Source organism: Rousettus aegyptiacus, unplaced genomic scaffold, assembly GCF_014176215.1.
Source record: "Rousettus aegyptiacus isolate mRouAeg1 unplaced genomic scaffold, mRouAeg1.p scaffold_m13_p_8, whole genome shotgun sequence".
Classification (NCBI taxonomy): Eukaryota; Metazoa; Chordata; class Mammalia; order Chiroptera; family Pteropodidae; genus Rousettus; species Rousettus aegyptiacus.
The window spans coordinates 8,040,985-8,060,041 of record NW_023416311.1 but is presented as its reverse complement, the minus strand read 5'-3'; the positions used below and the strand labels follow the sequence as shown (position 1 = coordinate 8,060,041).

Sequence of the window (19,057 nt, the reverse complement as noted above, 5' to 3'; positions counted from 1 at the left end):
GAGGCTCAGTTTTCCATGTGAAATGCGTACAAAAGGAGCAGAACGACGAGCTCGGACACAACGCTGAGAGAGTGAGAGGCCTGTCCTTCATACGGGACAAGTGGGCAACAGGTCCTTTTTTGTCTGAAATCCACCATGTATATATGTGCATACATATTCATATATATGCACATATATATACGGTAGCTGTGGCAAAACACACTTTATTGACGTCCATTTCAAGCCGCAATTGGAGATTTTCGAGATATGTCTCCCTTGCGGTCAAGGCATAGGTTTCCCCCTGGCCCTCGGGTTATGTAGGAAAGGATTACTCACCTGCGGTCGTTTGGGCAGATCTTTGAGGAACTCTCGCCAAAACATAGGGCTCCTTCAGATCCAAAGTATGTCCCATTGCTCTCTGAATCTTCACGGCCGATTCAAGACCAGCTATACAGTGCCTGCCAGACATGGGTGACCCGCCATTGGATCTTCCCAACACGCTTCCTCCTTGACGAGGGCAAGGCCGAGGGGGGAGCCTCGAACCTGTGCAAGGAGGTCATTTTGTGCAGACTTCAGACACCTGCGGGTCTGTTTTCTGATTCTGTCACTCAAGACCTCTGTGGTCACCTCTCTGAGGCTCAGTTTTCCATGTGAAATGCGTACAAAAGGAGCAGAACGACGAGCTAGGACACAACGCTGAGAGAGTGAGAGGCCTGTCCTTCATACGGGACCAATGGGCAACAGGCCCATTTTTGTCTGAAATCCAACATACATATATGGGCATATATATTGATATATATATGCCCATATATATATAGTAGCTGTGGCAAAACACACTTTATAGACGTCCATTTCAAGCCGCAATTGGAGATTTTCGAGAAATGTCTCCCTTGCGGTCAAGGCACAGGTTTCCCCGTGGCCCTGGGGTTATGTAGGAAAGGATTGCTCACCTGCGGTCGGTGGGGGCAGAACTTGAGGAACTCTCGCCAAAACATAGGGCTCCTTAAGATGCAAAGTATGTCCCATTGCTCTCTGTATCCTCACGGCTTATTCAAGACCAGCTACACAGTGCCTGCCAGGCATGCGTGGCCCAACATTGCATCTTCCCAACACGCATCCTCCTTGACGAGGGCAAGGCGGATGGGGAGCCTCGAAACTCTGCAAAGAGGTCATTTTCTGCAGACCTCAGACACCTGCGGGTCTGAATTCTGATTCTGTCACTCAGGACCTGTGTGGTCCCCTCTCTGAGGCTCAGTTTTCCATGTGAAATGCGTACCTAAGGAGCAGAACGACGAGCTCGGACACAACGCTGAGAGAGTGACAGGCCTGTCCTTCCTACGGGACCAGTGGGCAACAGGCCCTTTTTTGTCTGAAATCCACCATGTATATATGTGCATACATATGAATATGTATGCACATATATATATGGTAGCTGTGGCAAAACACACTTTATTGACGTCCATTTCAAGCCGCAATTGGAGATTTTCGAGAAGCGTCTCTCTTGCGGCCAAGGCACAGGTTTCCCCGTGGCCCTGGGGTTATGTAGGCAAGGATTACGCACCTGCGGTTGGTGGGGGCAGATCTTTGAGGAACTCTCGCCAAAACATAGGGCTCCTTCAGATCCAAAGTATGTCCCATTGCTCTCTGAATCTTCACGGCGGATTCAAGACCAGCTATACAGTGTCTGCCAAACATGGGTGGCCCGCCATTGGATCTTCCATACACGCATCCTGTTTGACGAGGGAAAGGTCGAGGGGGAGCCTCAAACCTGTGGAAGAAGGTCATTTTCTGAAAACTTCAGACACCTGCGGTTCTGAATTCTGATTCTGTCACTCAGGACCTGTGTAGTCCCCTCTCTGAGGCTCAGTTTTCCATGTGAAATGCGTACAAAAGGAGCAGAACGACTAGCTCGGACAGAACGCTGAGAGACTGAGAGGCCGGTCCTTCATACAAGACCAGTGGGCAACAAGCCCTTTTTTGTCTGAAATCCACCATATATATATGGGCATATATATTAATATATATATATGCCCATATATATATGGTAGCTGTGGCAAAACACACTTTATTGACGTCCATTTCAAGCCGCAATTGGAGATTTTCGAGAAATGTCTCCATTGCGGCCAAGGCACAGGTTTCCCCGTGGCCCTGGGGTTATGTAGGCAAGGATTAAGCACCTGCGGTCGGTGGCGGCAGAACTTTTAGGATCTCTCACCAAAACATAGGGCTCCATAAGATACAAAGTATGTCCCATTGCTCTCTGTGTCCTCACGGCGGATTCAAGACCAGCTACACAGGGCCTGCCAGGCATGCGTGGCCCACCATTGCATCTTCCCAACACGCATCCTCCTTGACGAGGGCAAGGCGGATGGGGAGCCTCGAAACTCTGCAAAGAGGTCATTTTCTGCAGACTTCAGACACCTGCGGGTCTGATTTCTGATTCTGTCACTCAGGACCTGTGTGGTCCCCTCTCCAAGGCTCACTTTTCCATGTGAAATGCATACAAAAGCAGAACGACGAGCTCAGACACAACAAGGAGAGAGTGACAGGCCTGTCCTTCCTACGGGAACAGTGGGCAACAGGCTCTTTTTTGTCTGAAATCCACCATATATATATGGCATATATATTCATATATATGCACATATATATATGGTTGCTGTGGCAAAACACACTTTATTGACGTCCATTTCAAGCCGCAATTGGAGATTTTCGAGATATGTCTCCTTGCGGTCAAGGCATAGGTTTCCCCCTGGCCCTCAGGTTATGTAGGAAAGGATTACTCACCTGTGGTCGTTTGGGCAGATCTTTGAGGAACTCTCGCCAAAACATAGGGCTCCTTCAGATCCAAAGTATGTCCCATTGCTCTCTGAATCTTCACGGCCGATTCAAGACCAGCTATACAGTGCCTGCCAGACATGGGTGGCCCGCCATTGGATCTTCCCAACACGCTTCCTCCTTGACGAAGGCAAGGCCGAGGGGGGAGCCTCGAACCTGTGCAAGGAGGTCATTTTGTGCAGACTTCAGACACCTGCGGGTCTGTTTTCTGATTTTGTCACTCAGGACCTCTGTGGTCACCTCTCTGAGGCTCAGTTTTCCATGTGAAATACGTACAAAAGGAGCAGAACGACGAGCTAAGACACAACGCTGAGAGAGTGAGAGGCCTGTCCTTCCTACGGGACCAGTGGGCAACAGGCCCTTTTTTGTCTGAAATCCACCATATATATATGGCATATATATTCATATATATGCACATGTATATATGGTTGCTGTGGCAAAACACACTTTATTGACATCCATTTCAAGCCGCAATTGGAGATTTTCGAGAAATGTCTCCATTGCGGCCAAGGCACAGGTTTCCCCGTGGCCCTGGGGTTATGTAGGCAAGGATTACTCACCTGCGGTCGGTGGGGGCAGAACTTGAGGAACTCTCGCCAAAACATAGGGCTCCTTAAGATGCAAAGTATGTCCCATTGCTCTCTGTATCCTCACGGCTTATTCAAGACCAGCTACACAGTGCCTGCCAGGCATGCGTGGCCCAACATTGCATCTTCCCAACACGCATCCTCCTTGACGAGGGCAAGGTGGATGGGGAGCCTCGAAACTCTGCAAAGAGGTCATTTTCTGCAGACTTCAGACACCTGCAGGTCTGAATTCTGATTCTGTCACTCAGGACCTGTGTGGTCCCCTCTCTGAGGCTCAGTTTTCCATGTGAAATGCGTACCTAAGGAGCAGAACGACGAGCTCGGACACAATGCTGAGAGAGTGACAGGCCTGTCCTTTCTACGGGACCAGTGGGCAACAGGCCCTTTTTTGTCTGAAATTCACCATGTATATATGTGCATACATATGAATATGTATGCACATATATATATGGTAGCTGAGGCAAAACACACTTTATTGACGTCCATTTCAAGCCGCAATTGGAGATTTTCGAGAAGCGTCTCCCTTGCGGCCAAGGCACAGGTTTCCCCGTGGCCCTGGGGTTATGTAGGCAAGGATTACTCACCTGCGGTCGGTGGGGGCAGAACTTTGAGGAACTCTCGCCAAAACATACGGCTTCTTAAGATCTAAAGTATGTCCCATTGCTCTCTGTATCCTCACTGCGGATTCAAGACCAGCAACACAGGCCCTGCCAGGCATGCGTGGCCCAACATTGCATCTTCCCAACACGCATCCTCCTTGATGAGCGCAAGGCCGAGGGGAGCCTCGAACCTGTGTAAGGAGGTCATTTTCTGCAGACTTCAGACACCTGCGGGGCTGAATTCTGATTCTGTCACTCAGAACCTGTGTGGTCACCTCTCTGAGGCTCAGTTTTCCATGTGAAATGCATACAAAAAGAGCAGAATGACGAGCTCGGCCACAACGTTGAGAGAGTGACAGGCCTGTCCTTCCTACGGGACCAGTGGGCAACAGGCCCTTTTTTGTCTGAAATCCACCATGTATATATGTGCATATATATATGTAGGCAAGGTTTACGCACCTGCGGTCGGTGGCGGCAGAACTTTGAGGAACTGTCGCCGAAACATAGGGCTCCTTGGGGTCCAAAGTATGTCCCATTGCTCTCTGTATCCTCATGGCGGATTCAAGACCATCTACACAGGGTCTGCCAGGCATGCATGGCTCACCATTGCATCTGTAGCCAAATATAGAGCTCCTTCGGGTCCAAAGTATGTCCCGTTGCTCTCTATGTCCGCACTGAGGATTCGTGGCCAGCCATAGAGGGTCTGCCTAGCCATATATGGCCCTACGTTGCAGCGTGACAACACAAATTCCTGTTATCATGGAAAAGGCATAATGGATGCCTCGACCTGGTGGAAAGAGGTCATTCAGGGCAGATTTAAGACACCTGTGGGTCTGGATTCTGCTTCTATTATTTATGATCTGAGAGGTCACATCACTGAGGCTCAGTTTTCCATCTGAAATGCGTATAGAAGGACCACAACGATGAGCTCAGACACAACGGAGATTTAGAGGTCTTAATTCCTACAGTATCAGTGGGCAACAGGCCCTTTTATTTCTTAAATCCACCATATATATATACATATATATATATACACACATATATATATATGTGCTTATATATGTGCACATATACATATGGTAGCTCTGGCAAAACACACTTTATCGATGTCCATTTCAAGGCTCAATTGCAGATCTGAGAAATATCTCTCTTGCGGCAAATGCACAGGCTTCCCCGTAGCGTGGGGCATATGTTGGGAACGTTCACTCTCCTGCGGTCGGTGGCTCCAGAAATTTGAGAAACTCTCGCCAACATATAGGGCTCCTTAGCATCCAAATTATGTCCCATTGCTCTCTGTATCCTCACTGAGGATTCATGGCCCGCCATAGAGTGCCTGCCAGGCATGCCTGACCCACCATTGCGTCGTCCCAAAATGCATCCTCCTTGTCGATGAAAAGCCAGAGCGGCAGCCTTGAACTGGTGGAAAGAGGTCTTTTACGGCAGATTTCAGGCATCTGTTGGTGTGGATTCTGATTCTGAAATTTATGATCTGTGGGGTCCCCTCTCTGAGGCTCTGTTTTTCTTCTGAAATGCGTCATCAAAGGATCACAACGACGAGCTCAGGCACAACGGTGGGAGAGCGAGAGGCCTGTCATTCCTATAGGATCTTGCGCAACAAGCCTTCCTTTTTCTAAATCCACCATATATAGACGTGCATATATATTCATATATATGCACGTCTATATATGGTATCTCTGGCAAAACGCATTATGTATGTCCATTTCAAGTCGCAATTGGGGATTTCTGAAAAATGTCTCACTTGCGGCAAAGGCACAGGGTTCCCTGTGGCCTGGTGGATATGTAGGGAACGTTCACTAACTTGCGGTCAGTGGCTGCAGAATTTTCAGAAACTATAGCCGACATATAGTATTCCTTGAGGTCCAATGTATGCCCCAATGCTCTCTGTATCCTCACAGCGGATTCAAGGACAGCCACAGATGGCCTGCTAGGTATGCGTGGCCCACCATTGCATCATCCCAACACGCATCCTCCTTGTCGAGTTAAGGCCGAATGGCAGCCTCGAAATGGTGGAAGAGGTCATTTTTGGCAGACTTCAGACAGCCGCGGATCTAAATTCTGATTCTGTCACTTATGACCTGTGTGGTCACCTTTCCGAGTCTCAGTTTTCCCTCTGAAATGCGGGCAAAAGGACCACAACGATGAGCTCAGAGAGAACGGTGAATGAGTGAGAGGCTTGTAATCCCTACAGGGTCTGTGGGCAACAGGGTCTTCTTTTTCTAAAATCCACCATATATGTGCATATATATTCATGGATATAAAATCCGTCCCCCTTAATATCTGTGTTGTTGCAATTAATCACAATCCATTCCATCCCATATGTTTCCTAAGGTGATAGTTACAAAAAGGTGGGTATTTCCTGTCTTTTCTGAATAGGTGGTCTCTGAAGGACAGAGGATAGCTGTGTGTTTCTTGAATTGTCTTCTAATTTGTTGCCTAAGAGCTACTTTTTATGATACGTTAGTGAAATGTCAATTTCCTATAAAATGCATCAGTGTCATTCACAACGTTTTTTTCTTTTCTTTAAAATTAAGAAACTTAAAATTCCTTCTGCTTACCAAGCACTACAATGACTGCTAGTCCTCAGAACAGTGTTTTTACTTTTAGTCTATTATAGAAAGATAGTATCTTAACTATTCGGTCTTTTTTTTTTTTTTTTAGAAATTTTAGAAATTATGTTTGAATTTAGCTTCTATCACTATAATGATGACTCAGAAGAAAGGTTACTAGAAATTTAAAGATACATGTGTTCTGAGTTCATCAGAAAGGACAAATGCCCCAAGTGCTCTTATCCTGAGCCCTCCTGATATGAGGAGGTTGTGGAGGGAAGAAGACACTTTCCTCTAAGCTTCTAGGTGCTTTAGGCTGCTCTATTAAATCTACATGAGAAAGATTAACGAGAAAAAAATAACTCAATTTAATGACATTCATACATATGGGAACCTCACACACATGAGAGTCAGAGTGCCCAGATACATGAGAGGTTCAGAGACAGAAAAGAAAAACGAGATATACAAGACCTCCTGAGCTAAGGATGAGGTAAGGCACCTTCGAGCTTCAGGGGGGACCGTTGTTCGTGGATAATAAGAAGAGAATGTGTTCAATAATTACAAGTTTGTTCTGCCCTGTAGTTTGGTCATAAAGTTATATTCTAAAGGAAATGTTATTTATGTACTAAGTGTATATTCGAATATGTGTCACTGCCTTTTAGTTTTTTAATGATTTTCCTACTATATTCCTGCCACCAAGGCCTTTTTAAAGAAGTTTTTTTTTAAAAAAAAGTTATTTCTGGTGACACTGTTATTATTGGGCAAGGCTCCTAATTTAAATTCTCCTAGGTAGTTTAATTGGGTGGGGGCAGAAATTTCTCTGGAGCCCTTAGGGTCTCAGTTGCCTTTAACTGAAAATAGTTCACATACCACAAAGGCATGTGTTGGGGTGACTCATTCTGAAGCCCTTCGAGGTTGAAGGTTGTCACTATAACAGAAATATCAGGAAAATTTTCTTCACCGTAGGATCACCAGACAATCCTCTCTTGATCTTTCTCAAAGGCAATTCCTTGGCATTGTGTTTAAGTACCAACAAATAGCCTTTAGTGCTTTAATTTTTTTTCCATCAGTGAAATGGAGGTACTTCCAGAAAATAAGAAAGTATTCTAAACTCTTCCTACTTAAATATTTATAAAAAAGAGAGTGAAATTCATGCTTTTTGAGTGCCTCTACAAAAGTCATCGCTATGGACACTTTGGTAGCTATTCTTCTAACCTTGGTTATGAAGAACCAAAGTGACTCCATTTTGTGACGGGCCTCCGTTTGAGCTGATGCCCGGAAATTACCGTGTGAACGCGTGTGTGACCATCACTATGGGGACGCTATGGAAACGGTAGCCACCCCCAGTCAACCTGTAGGAATGGCCCTGGAATCTCCCTTCTATCGTTTGCTAGTTCAACCTCCCCAGGGGCTACTTGCGGGCCAGTCCTGCAACGCCAAGACCTGTCATCCCGTTCCGTAGTTTTTTCCCTGTAAATATGTCAGACTCAGGAAGGGGCCCTTCTCCTGCACTCTGCTGTGGCTGTGTGTGGCGTCGGTCCGAGCTCGCTCGCTAAAAAACCCCCTCGTGTGACGGCACCGGCAGTTGCTTCCTTCGCGGCTCGTGGGGTTCCGGACCGGGGCACAGCGGCTACGCATGATGTTTTCCTCTGTTATTTCACTTCTGTATTGTCCAAGTTTTCTCCCTTGAAACATCTTTTTTTTATATAATAAAAATAAGCATCTATTTTCTAAAAGTACATATTCTTGTCTTAATGACTAAAATTAAGCATTTTGTAGGGAGATTTAAATTATGAGGTTGTTTACAATTATTCTTCTTTTAGCTAGCGTCTTAATGGTAGCAAATTTGGTGCAGGCAAAACCAACTGGAAACAATCGGTTAAGTGTATATGTTTTCTTACACTACGAATATTATTCAGTAGTTTATTCATATTTGTTCATAGCTTTTGAAAATGATTTCCAAATCAAGCCTGTAGATGGGTAACTATTATCATGCACTCAAGTAATAAAAATACTATCTGAGGTGCAATAATGGGTTTCTCTTGGAAACTCCTGGTGCATGAGCTATTCCTTATAACATAAAGAAAAAAGATGTCCTTTTTCTCTGATGATTTTGGTTCATTTCTTTTGAAGGATACCTGTTCATGATACTGCTTATTTATCTTTGCTTGATAATCTCCTTTTATACCAGGCAAAAAAACTTGGAGGTTTTTTTTTTAAATGACTACTATGTGATTTTTCTGAAAGTTTGTTCTTCTCTGAAAGTTTGTATAGAGTTCTTGAAAATGCAGATTCCCTTCCTTATTGCACTTTTCTCTTTCTCTGCTTAATGTATAGAATAATGCCTGTTATTCTCAGAAAATGTTTGCTAATTTCCTAATCCAGTTTAAATGAAAATATTTGACCAGAACTCTCCTCCCCTTTCAAAATGACTGCTGTTCAAATGCTGTAACAATCAATAAACATAAACTACAAAGTAACTTAAGGGAAATAACCAACACTTGCTGAACACTTGTGATGTGCTGAGTAATGTAACTCTCATGGGGTAACACTGTTGTCATTCCTCCTCTGCAGCTGGAGAGATGTGAGCAGTATTAAGCAACTTGCCCAGGGTCACCTAGTTAGAAAGTGGCAGAAGCAAGACTTGAAGTAGAGCAGCTCCAGTGCCCATGCTCTTTGTTCCTGTCCTCTGCTACGGATCTGCCCGATGCCAAAATCCTTTCACTACAAACTCAGTTTTACACCTGGTTTATAAAATCTTCCATGTTTTCCTTCATTATATTAGAGGAAACCATTTACCCACCAGGTAGGAAAGCTTGCTCTGTTTCTATTTGTTTGGTGTCAAAGAATGATCTTAAAAATTAGTGCCCACACCATGGAAAACGTCTGGAGTGTTCAAACTTGATAGAAGGAAGAAGTGTTCCCACGGGCATGAGTTCTGTAAGATTTTAAAAGGTCTTTGGTGGAAAGTGGTTCAATGGTCAGGTGATTTGGGGGAACACTGCATTTAACAAACAAAAGTCTTGATCGCAACATTTTCTAGAGCCTTTTGAGAACTGTGTATGAGGGAACTCTAAACTCATTTGATAGAGAAACTCTCTGGGAATAAGTGTTTTGAAGAAATACGTGAAATGCCAGCCATAATTAAGTTAGAAGTAACTGAGAGCATCCTCATCTATTGTAAAAGATTTACCAGGCCTAAAAGGTAGTATGGTCCTTCTGGTTTGTGCAAGTCTTTCTGTCATCCAACACCCAACTTCTCAATCTTCGCAATTGTTTCCAAATAACAATTGTACATATAACTTAAATGAGTAATATTTTTCTCATCAGCGGAATTCAACTCTGCTGGCCAAAAGACAATTTATTTTCTCCCTGGTACTTGCTATTCTTAATCGGTTTCAGAATTACTCTATTAAAGTATTTGAGTAGCTGCTATGTGACAGGCATTACAGCTGCAATAAACAATAGACAAGGTTTCTGTTCTCTTGGAATAGAGCCCGATGACCTAAAATAAGGAGTACACCGCTGGACTTCACGGGTGGGGAGAAATTTAGTAGAGAATGCCAGTATGGCCCCTTGCCTTACAAAAGACTTGGCGCTTAAACAACCACCCAGTGTGCCACTGAGACTTGTACTTAACTCTCTTGTCATTGCTCCCTGCATATTCTTCCAGATATCTTGCCTATCCATAGACTCAATTACTTTCTGTGTGCTGGCAGCCCTTACATCTACCTCAGGTTCGAGATGTTTCCCACTAGACTGACTCACCCACCTAGATCTTGCACAAGCATTTCAGTCCTAACATGTCTACAACTGAATTCTTCCTCCTAGAAACTGTTTTTCCCCTGTGCATCCGATCATAGAAAACGTAGCTATAATAAACCCAGTTATCCACGTCAGCTGACCCCAACCCCCACATACCATGAGTCATCAAAAACGGTCCATTTGTCTTTGTCAGTACTTCTCTCCGCCTCTACTGATACTGCCTTAGTTGCAGGACGTGCATCTCCTTTTTGGACGTTCTAATAGTCCCCTCACATCCATCATTCTCATGCCCGAATGAGTGTTCATTCTTAAATGTTAAGTGTAAATGTGTCTTTTTATATATTGTGTGTGGGGTCCCCAAGACCATCCTCAGTGTCACAATTCACTAAAAGGACTCACAGAATTCAGGGAAGCTATTGTGGTTAGAGAAAGGATACACATTAAAATCGACAAAGGAAAAAGGCACAGAAGATTGAGTCCAGGATACACCAGGCTCAAGCTTCTAACTCTCTTCTCCCAGTGGAGTTACATGGACAGCACTGGATTCTCCCAGCAATTCTACAAACTGGGAGAAGTATTGTCAACCAGGAAAGCTTACCCAAGCCTTCGCGTCAAGGTTTTTTGTTTGTTTGTTTGTTTCAACTTATTTAAACCAGAAAAACAAACAAGCAAACAAAAAAACAAACCAGTTCACTCATTTCTCCTACCTCTTGCAACCATCAGTCTACTCTCTGTACCGATGAGCTTGGTTTTTCATTTGTTCCTCAGATTCCGTATATAAGAGAAACCATATGGTACGTGTCTTTCTTTGATTCACTTCACTTAGTATAACACCCTTGAGATCCACCCATGTTGCTGCAAATGGCCAGATTTCATTCTTCTTTCTTGGCTGATAATATTGTAATATATTTATATATATTCACAATATATCCATTCACCCATCAATGGACACTTAACATTGTTTCCATATCTTGGCTATTGTAAATAATGCCACAATAAACATAGGGGTGCATATATCTTTTCAAATTAGTTTTTTTTTCTTTGGCTAAATACCCAGAACTGGAATCATTAGATCACATGGTAATTCCACTTTTAATTGTTTTAAGGACTTCCATACTGTTTTCCATAGTGGCTGCATCAATTTATGATCCCATTAACAGTATATAAAGGTTCTCTTTTCTCTTCATCCTCAGCAACAGTTGTTATTTTTTGTCTTTTTGATAATAGCCATCTAACAGGTGATATCTCATGTGGTTTTGACTTGCATTTCCCTGATGATTAATGTTGAGTGAACATTTTCAATGACCTATTGGCCATCTGTATATCTTCCTTAGAAAACTATCTATTCAGATCTTCTGCCCATTTTTTAATTGGATCTTTTTGTTGTTGCTGCTGTTGTTGTAGCTATTAAGTTATATGAGTTCTTTATACATTTTGGATTTAATCCATTATCAGATATATGATTTGCATTTACACTCTCCCATTCTGTAGGCTGCCTTTTTATTTTGTTGATGGTGTCTTTCACTGTGTAGAAGATTTTTAGTTTAATGTAGTTCTATTTATTTTTGCTTCTGTTTCCCTTGTCTTTGGAATCAGAGCCACAAAAATATTGCTAAAACTCATTTTGAGGCGCTTACTGCTTATGTTTCCTTCTAGAAATTTTATGGTTTCAGATCTTACATTCAAGTCTTTAATCAATTTTGAGTTAAGTTTTGTGTATGGTGTAAAATAGTGGTCTAGTTTCTTTTGTTTTCTTTTTTCTTTTTGTGTTTTTGTTTTTGTTTATTTGCATTTGGCTAACCATTTATTGAAGAGACTGTCCTTTCTCCACCGTGTGTTCTTGGCTCCATTGTTGTAATTTAATTGCCCATATATGTGTGGGTTTATTTTTGTGGTCTCAGTCCTGTTTCATTAACCTATGTGTCTCTTTTACGCTAATATCACACTGTTTTAATTATGATAGCTTTGTAATATAGCTTGAAGTCAGAGAGTGTGATGCTTCCCATTTTGTTCTTCTTAAGACTACTTTGGCTATTCAAGATCCTTCATGGTTCCATACAAATTTCAGAGTTGTTTGTTCTATTACTGTGAAAAATACCATTGGATTTTTGATAGGGATTGCATTGAATCTGTATATTGCTTTAGATAGTATGGACAATTTAACAATAGTAATTCTTCCAATTGATGAGCATGGGATATTTTTTCATTTACTTGCATCTTCTTCAATTTATTTCAATAATGTCTTGTAGTTTTCAATATACAGGTCTTTACTTCCTTGGTTAAATTTACTCCTAGGTATTTTTTCGGTGCAATTGTAAACGGGATTGTTTTCTTAAATTCTCTTTCTGATAGTATTATTAAAGAAATGCAATGATTTTTACATATTTTATATCCTGCAACTTTACTGAATTTATTTATTAGTTCTAACAGTTTTTGATGGAGCCTTTAGGGTGTTCTATATATAATATCATATCATCTGTAAGTAATAACAGTTTTACTTCTTGTCCAATTTGGATGCCTCTTTTATCTTTTTCTTACCTAAGTGCTCTAAGACTTCCAATACTATGTTGAATAAAACTGGTAAGAGAAGACATCCTTGTCTTGCTCCTGATCTTAAAGGAAAAGCTTTCAGCTTTTCAATGTTGAGTATGATGTTAGCTGTGGGCTTATCATACATGGCCTTTATTATGTTGAGGTATGTTCCCTCTATACTTACTTCATTGAGAAGTTGTTTTCTTTTTTTGACCAGAAATGGATGTTGAATTTTGTCAAATGTGTTTTCTGCATCTATTGAGATGATAGTTGATTTTTATTCTTCATTTTGTTAATGTAGCATATTAGGTTGTAGTTGCTAAACCATTCTTGCATCCTTGGAATAAATCCCAATTTATCATGGTGTATAATCCTCTTAATGTATTGTAGAATTCAGTTTGCAAATATTTTGTGAGGATTTTTGCATCTATATTTTGCTATACGGATATTGGCCTATAATTTTTTGTGTGTGGCGTTCTTTTCTGGTTTTGGTATCAGGGTAATGCTGAGTTTGTAAAATGTGTTTGGCAGAGTTCCCCTCTCTTCCATTTTTAGAAAAGTTTGAGGAGGATTGCTATTAATTCTTCTTTACCGTTTGATAGAATTCACTAATGAAGTCATGTGGTCCTGGACGTTTGTTTGTTGGAAGGTTTTTGATTGCTGATTCAATCTCTTTCATCATGACTCAGTCCTGATAGGTTGTGTATTTGTAGAAATTTATACATTTCTTCTGGTTGTCCAATTTGTTGGTGTATAACTGTTTCTAGTAGTCTCATGATCCTTTGTATTTCTGTGGTATCAGTTCTAACAGCTCCTCTTTCATTTCTTTACTTGAGTCTGCTCTTTCTTTTCTTGACGAGTATAGCTAAAATGTTTGTCAATTTTGTTTATCTCTTCAAATAACCTGCTCTAAGCTTCATTGATCTTTTCTATTGTCTTTTTAGTCTCTAGTTCATTTATTCCCTTACTTTTACTACCTTTGGGCTTCATTTGTTCTTTTTCTAGTGCCTTGAGGTATAAAGTTAGGTTGTTTAAGACTTTTCTTATTTCTTGAGGTAGGCATTTATCCCTATAACTTTCCTCTTTGAACCACTTTTGCTGCATCCCATGAATTTTGGTATGTTACATTTCCATTTTTGTCTCAAGGTATTTTTTTCTTTTGATTTCTCTTTGACCCGTTGGTCAGTAGCATGTTGTTTAAGCTCCATATATTTCTAAATTTTCCAGTTTTCTCCATGTGATTAATCTCATTTCACACTATTGTATTTGGAAAAGATGTTAGATAAGATTTCAATTCTCTTAAATTTATTAAGGCCTATTTCATGGCCTAACATATGATCTATCTTGGAACATGTTCTATGTGCACTAGAGAAGAATGTATACTCCGTTGCTTTTAGATGGAATGTTCTATAAAGATCTGTTAATCCATCTGATCTAACATGTCATTTAAGGCTGATGTTTCCTTACTGATTTTCTGTCTGGATAATCTATCTATTAGGGTACTGAATTTTTCTTCTATTATTGTATTGCTGTCTATTTCTCCATTTAGACCTGTTAATATTTGCAGTATATATTTAAGTGCTCCTCCAGGGTTCTTATTGGAGGTAAGTCATGTAAGGAACAACTGACCTTAGCTACTCAGTCTTCAGCACCCCTAACCAAGGACAAATTGATACAGTATAGTCTAAAGCCCATAAGTATACAAAAATAGGCACTCGCCAAAAATAACATTATAGCATAGACTCTCTGGTATGGCCCAAAGCCCAGGTATATAAAATTGCTTTCTTATTAAGCAACATTTTCTAAGGGCTCAAAATTTATCTCCCAGGAGTTGTCAAAGGCCAGTCTAGAGTTATGCATGTCCCATAACTCCAGACTGCATTATGCAGTTGTCGTAAACTTTAAAAGCACTGTTTAAAGCATCCTAGTGTGTAAAAGGCATCTACAAACTTCTTGGACATACATGATTTTGTAGAACTTAATGAAATAAATTTCTCATTAACTTATAAGCTTATCAAAGAGCCTGTTTGGGGGCATTTCTCTGTACTGAGAGTTTAGTGAAAAGTAAAATGAACAAGTGCAATCATCCCATGACAAATTTAAAGGATAACTATAGGGCCTATACGTCCTGGGGAGGAGAACACATGAGTGGTCTGATCATGCCCCTGGGGAAACTGAAATAAGAGAAGATATGGTAGTTCGTACCACAAAAGGAACGTCTACTAGAGACAGCCTTGATTTTCCATTTCTCTATCTTTCCACTGAACCATACGTGTTGAAGACCTGTAACTTGGAAGTCAAAAATCAAATTTTAAATGTTCCAGGCCTGATATCTGAGTTGCGCTTACATTCCTGAACTTATTCTGGCTTTAGAATGAGTCCACCTAAATATCCTCAGATGAGGTCTCAAACTCCTTTTCTAAATGAACAATATGACTTCTTGTCGGGAGCCATTATGAGGCACTGAAGAAGTCATGTAGCTGATAGCCATGAAGCAGCTGCTGAGACTGCTTAAACAATGGTTCTGGGAAGCGGGGTGTGGAGTTAAAACGTTACTGACCCTGGAGGGGAGGTTTGCCTCCTAAAGAAATCCTTTTAAGATAGTGGAATGTTTTACACCCCAGAAAAGGATGTTTGTACTGAGGGAAGGATATTTAGGAACTTATGTAAATGTCAGCATTCCTATAGTATGTACTCTGTGCTTTGTTATTGTATTCAAAAAGAAATATAAAGGCTATGCTAAATAAACTCGAGGCTGCAGCTTGACTGTATGCCCTCCGGAAAGTTCTTATCTGTCTTCTTTTTTCTTAGGCTTCACCCCTCTCTTTCAGGTACTGAATGACTTTAGCCGGCTGGCTCCTGCAACTTCTTCAGAAAAATGGTAAATGAGGAGATATTTCATTTCTCTACTCGGGTGGCTGTGACTTCTGGCCCTATGGGATACAGGCTTGAAACAGCTTAATAGCCATAAGCAATTATGCCACATCCTGTACTAAGTCTGTTTATTTAATCCTCTCAGCTGCCAAAAGGGGTGGGTATCCTTACTGATGATGAAACTGAGGTTAGAGAGGTAACTTGCCCAAGGGGGTGAGGTTGCTCTGTTAGGTCAAATCCCCATTGCATGGTGTGTAAGTATGGCACCAAGGAACCTTTTCCTTGCTCCTGAGTCACAAAGAGTCTATGCTATCTTGGCTTCCTGACAGATTATTTAACAGCTGATACATCATTGAGAAATGTTTGTATTTAAAGCCAGTTCAGAATGGCCACTCATATAGACACTTCATTCACATGAAGTAATTCAGATCACTACCTAGATAACTAATGATTGTGACTCAAACTGCTGATTCTTATGTTCATAAGGATTTTACTTTCTATTGCTATATTTATAAAGTATAAAATGACTTGCCATGTAGTTAAAATTGTTTGAGAAAAATATACAAAGCTTACTCTTGTTTCATGTAGTCCTTAGCATGCCTCAGGAAACTAGAGCCTATTCTGGTTTCAAAAGAAGTTCACTGGGATTTGTTGAATAAATTCATGACAGATTGCTTCCTGAAGTTGCCTAAAGCCATACAGAACTGAAGCTAGGAATGCTCTTCCCCAGAAGACCTTTCATTGAAGATATTCTAGATTATCTTTTTAATATTATTTCCAGGAAACCAGATATTCACTGTTCACTATTGGACTGACTTTGTCAACTGATGACTGGATAACTTTTATTCTTGGACTAGTTCTTTGGGTACTGACACTCAACATATGAACATTATAGTACAACAATGGAGAAGATGAGTTAAGGGCAAGCAAAGCATTACGATGTCTAACTACAGAATGAACCTCCAGTCTAATGTAGGCTGCAAGAGTCATGAAGAGCCTATCGTTCATATCTACTTTTGGGTGCAGAGCCAGGCCTCAGATGTATCTTAACATTATTAACTCTTCTTAAACCTGAAATTTTGGCCTTTAAGCTACAGCAACAAAAATTTTGCTTCTATTCAGCTTTTCTTATATCATGTTTAAGACAGAGGGAAAATTCTTCATCTTGATAATCACAACTTCTCCCCAAATGTTAGTAAGTGGTGCAATAAAGTAATCAACGAGAGAGGTGGATTTAGGGAGAATTTCTTCAGAGCCAGTTTATAAAACCTTTCCTGGGTTCTGGAGTCAGTGCCCTCCGGGATGAAAAAAGGAAAAATCACTGTGCCTGTGTGCCTATGTAACTTTAAACCAACCCATCACTTAAAACGAAAAGGTCAAGGGTAACCCAACTTGTACAGCCTTTGCTACTTACAGAGAGCACACACTAGGTGGGCCCCAGAAAACATGAACAAAACCAATACAATGATCCCTGTTTATTAAACAGAAACTACTTGGGCAGTACCTTTTGTCCATTCCCAGGATTCTGATATTGCTGATAATACGTATGTCTGCCGAGGCCTAAGGTCATTGCCGTTTTCTCCCACGGAGTATTTACTCTTCTCTTACAGCCCACCTCAATGAAGAAAAGAGCAACAGAGCCAGGACCCTTTAGAACCAGATGGACATCTTGTGGTTCTCATCTGGGGCAATTTGTTTCCTGGACAACACTTGGCAATTTCTGAAGTCACTTTTGGTTATCACACCCTGGAGAGTGTGGTGGGAGGAGGGAGATTCTACTGGCATTACTGATGGATAGAGCCTGGAGTGCTACTCAATGTCCAGTACAAAGGATAGCTCTCTCACACCAAGGAATTATCTAGGATTGCATTGATCCAAAAAAGAAAGAGTCTATAGCCATGCTACCTAGAATAAGCTTGATCCCATCTGATCTCAGAAGCTAAGTAGTGTTGGGCCTGGTTAGTACTTGGATGGGAGACCACCTAGGAAGACCAGATGCTGCTGGAATGAACAATAAAAAATAAGGGATTGTAGGCTGACAAGATCCTTGCAATCTGTGAGGTCAACCAAGGAGTTGCCTCGCCTAAGAAATAAAAAGAATAAAAAAAGAAAGAAAAAAAAGAAGGAATAAGGCTAGAAGGAACAAAAAGCACTGCAAGATGATCACTGCTCTGATACATACTCTATTTGTTCTTATCAAAATGTGAATCATTGGTTCTCACAGGATCACTAAACAGGATGATAGGAGGACACACTATCGATATTCCTCTACAGTAATGTGTAGCTGGGATTAGGAACTATGGACAGCACTGCAATTTAATTTTACACTGTAGTTTAATAATATAAAAATGCCAGGTCCCTGACACAAGCACAAAGCGATGAAAAGTTATTTATTAGTAAAAGGCAATGAGACTTCTTGGAGAGTAATTATGAAGAATAAAAGGTAAAAGTCCTCCATGGCAACCCCACTCCTCACAGTGAATAGCCTTAATAACCATTTGCACATTACTTGAGGTTTTCTTTTTTTCCCTACAAGATTTCTTTGTACTCATAGTGTAAAAGTTTCCTGATTAATCATTTAATACTTTATCCCAAAGTCCACTGTCTAATCCTAATGAAAATCTATCCATGCCTAAACTAAAAATGAACAAACAGAAGAGGAAACACTCTGGAAAAGAGAATACAGTGTTTTTCTTCTGGACAATTTCTTGAAAAATCTGGTCGTTCCAGTACACAAAAGATGGCCAGTGGTGAGTCTTCCATTTACAGAGTTCTTCCACTGAGCCCCTAAAGTTGAAGAATTGTAATTTTACTAGACTCATAATTTTTAGACTCCAAAATTACAAAGGTTTCCTGACACTGTTAACTCATCCTTGTTCAGGATGCAAAATTTTCTAGTAAACCAGCATTATGGATTTACTCTGATTCTGTTAACCAGGGTGTAGTAATCTGTTTACTTGTTAACCAGGGTGTGGTTCTAGGCTTTATAAACTGCCTCCTCTGGAAGCTCTAACCCTACCTGGTGGAGAGAGTCCAGTCGCTGGAGGGCCGGCTAATAAAGGCTCATAAATTAATCTCAATTGGCTCCGTGGGTCTCAGATTTGAACATGCCACAACAATCCTATTATTGTTTTGTTTAAATAATAGCATGTCTGTCACAGAAAAGTATGTAATACAATCTAATGTGTACTTTCTTTAAAATGCCTACATTATATATTTTGGTGTCCAAAAAAACATGTTAAGTGTATACTTATCTATTGTATATTATAAAATGGCCTTTTTGATCTATGTCCTACAATGATTCTCTAAAAAGCTGGTC

General features: G+C 41.0%; 1 pseudogene; it reads left to right on the top strand.

The window, feature by feature from the left end:
* The first annotated feature begins 17,626 nt into the window (after positions 1–17,626).
* Positions 17,627–17,745, top strand: LOC118607030 (annotated as a pseudogene).
* Positions 17,746–19,057: the final 1,312 nt, after the last annotated feature.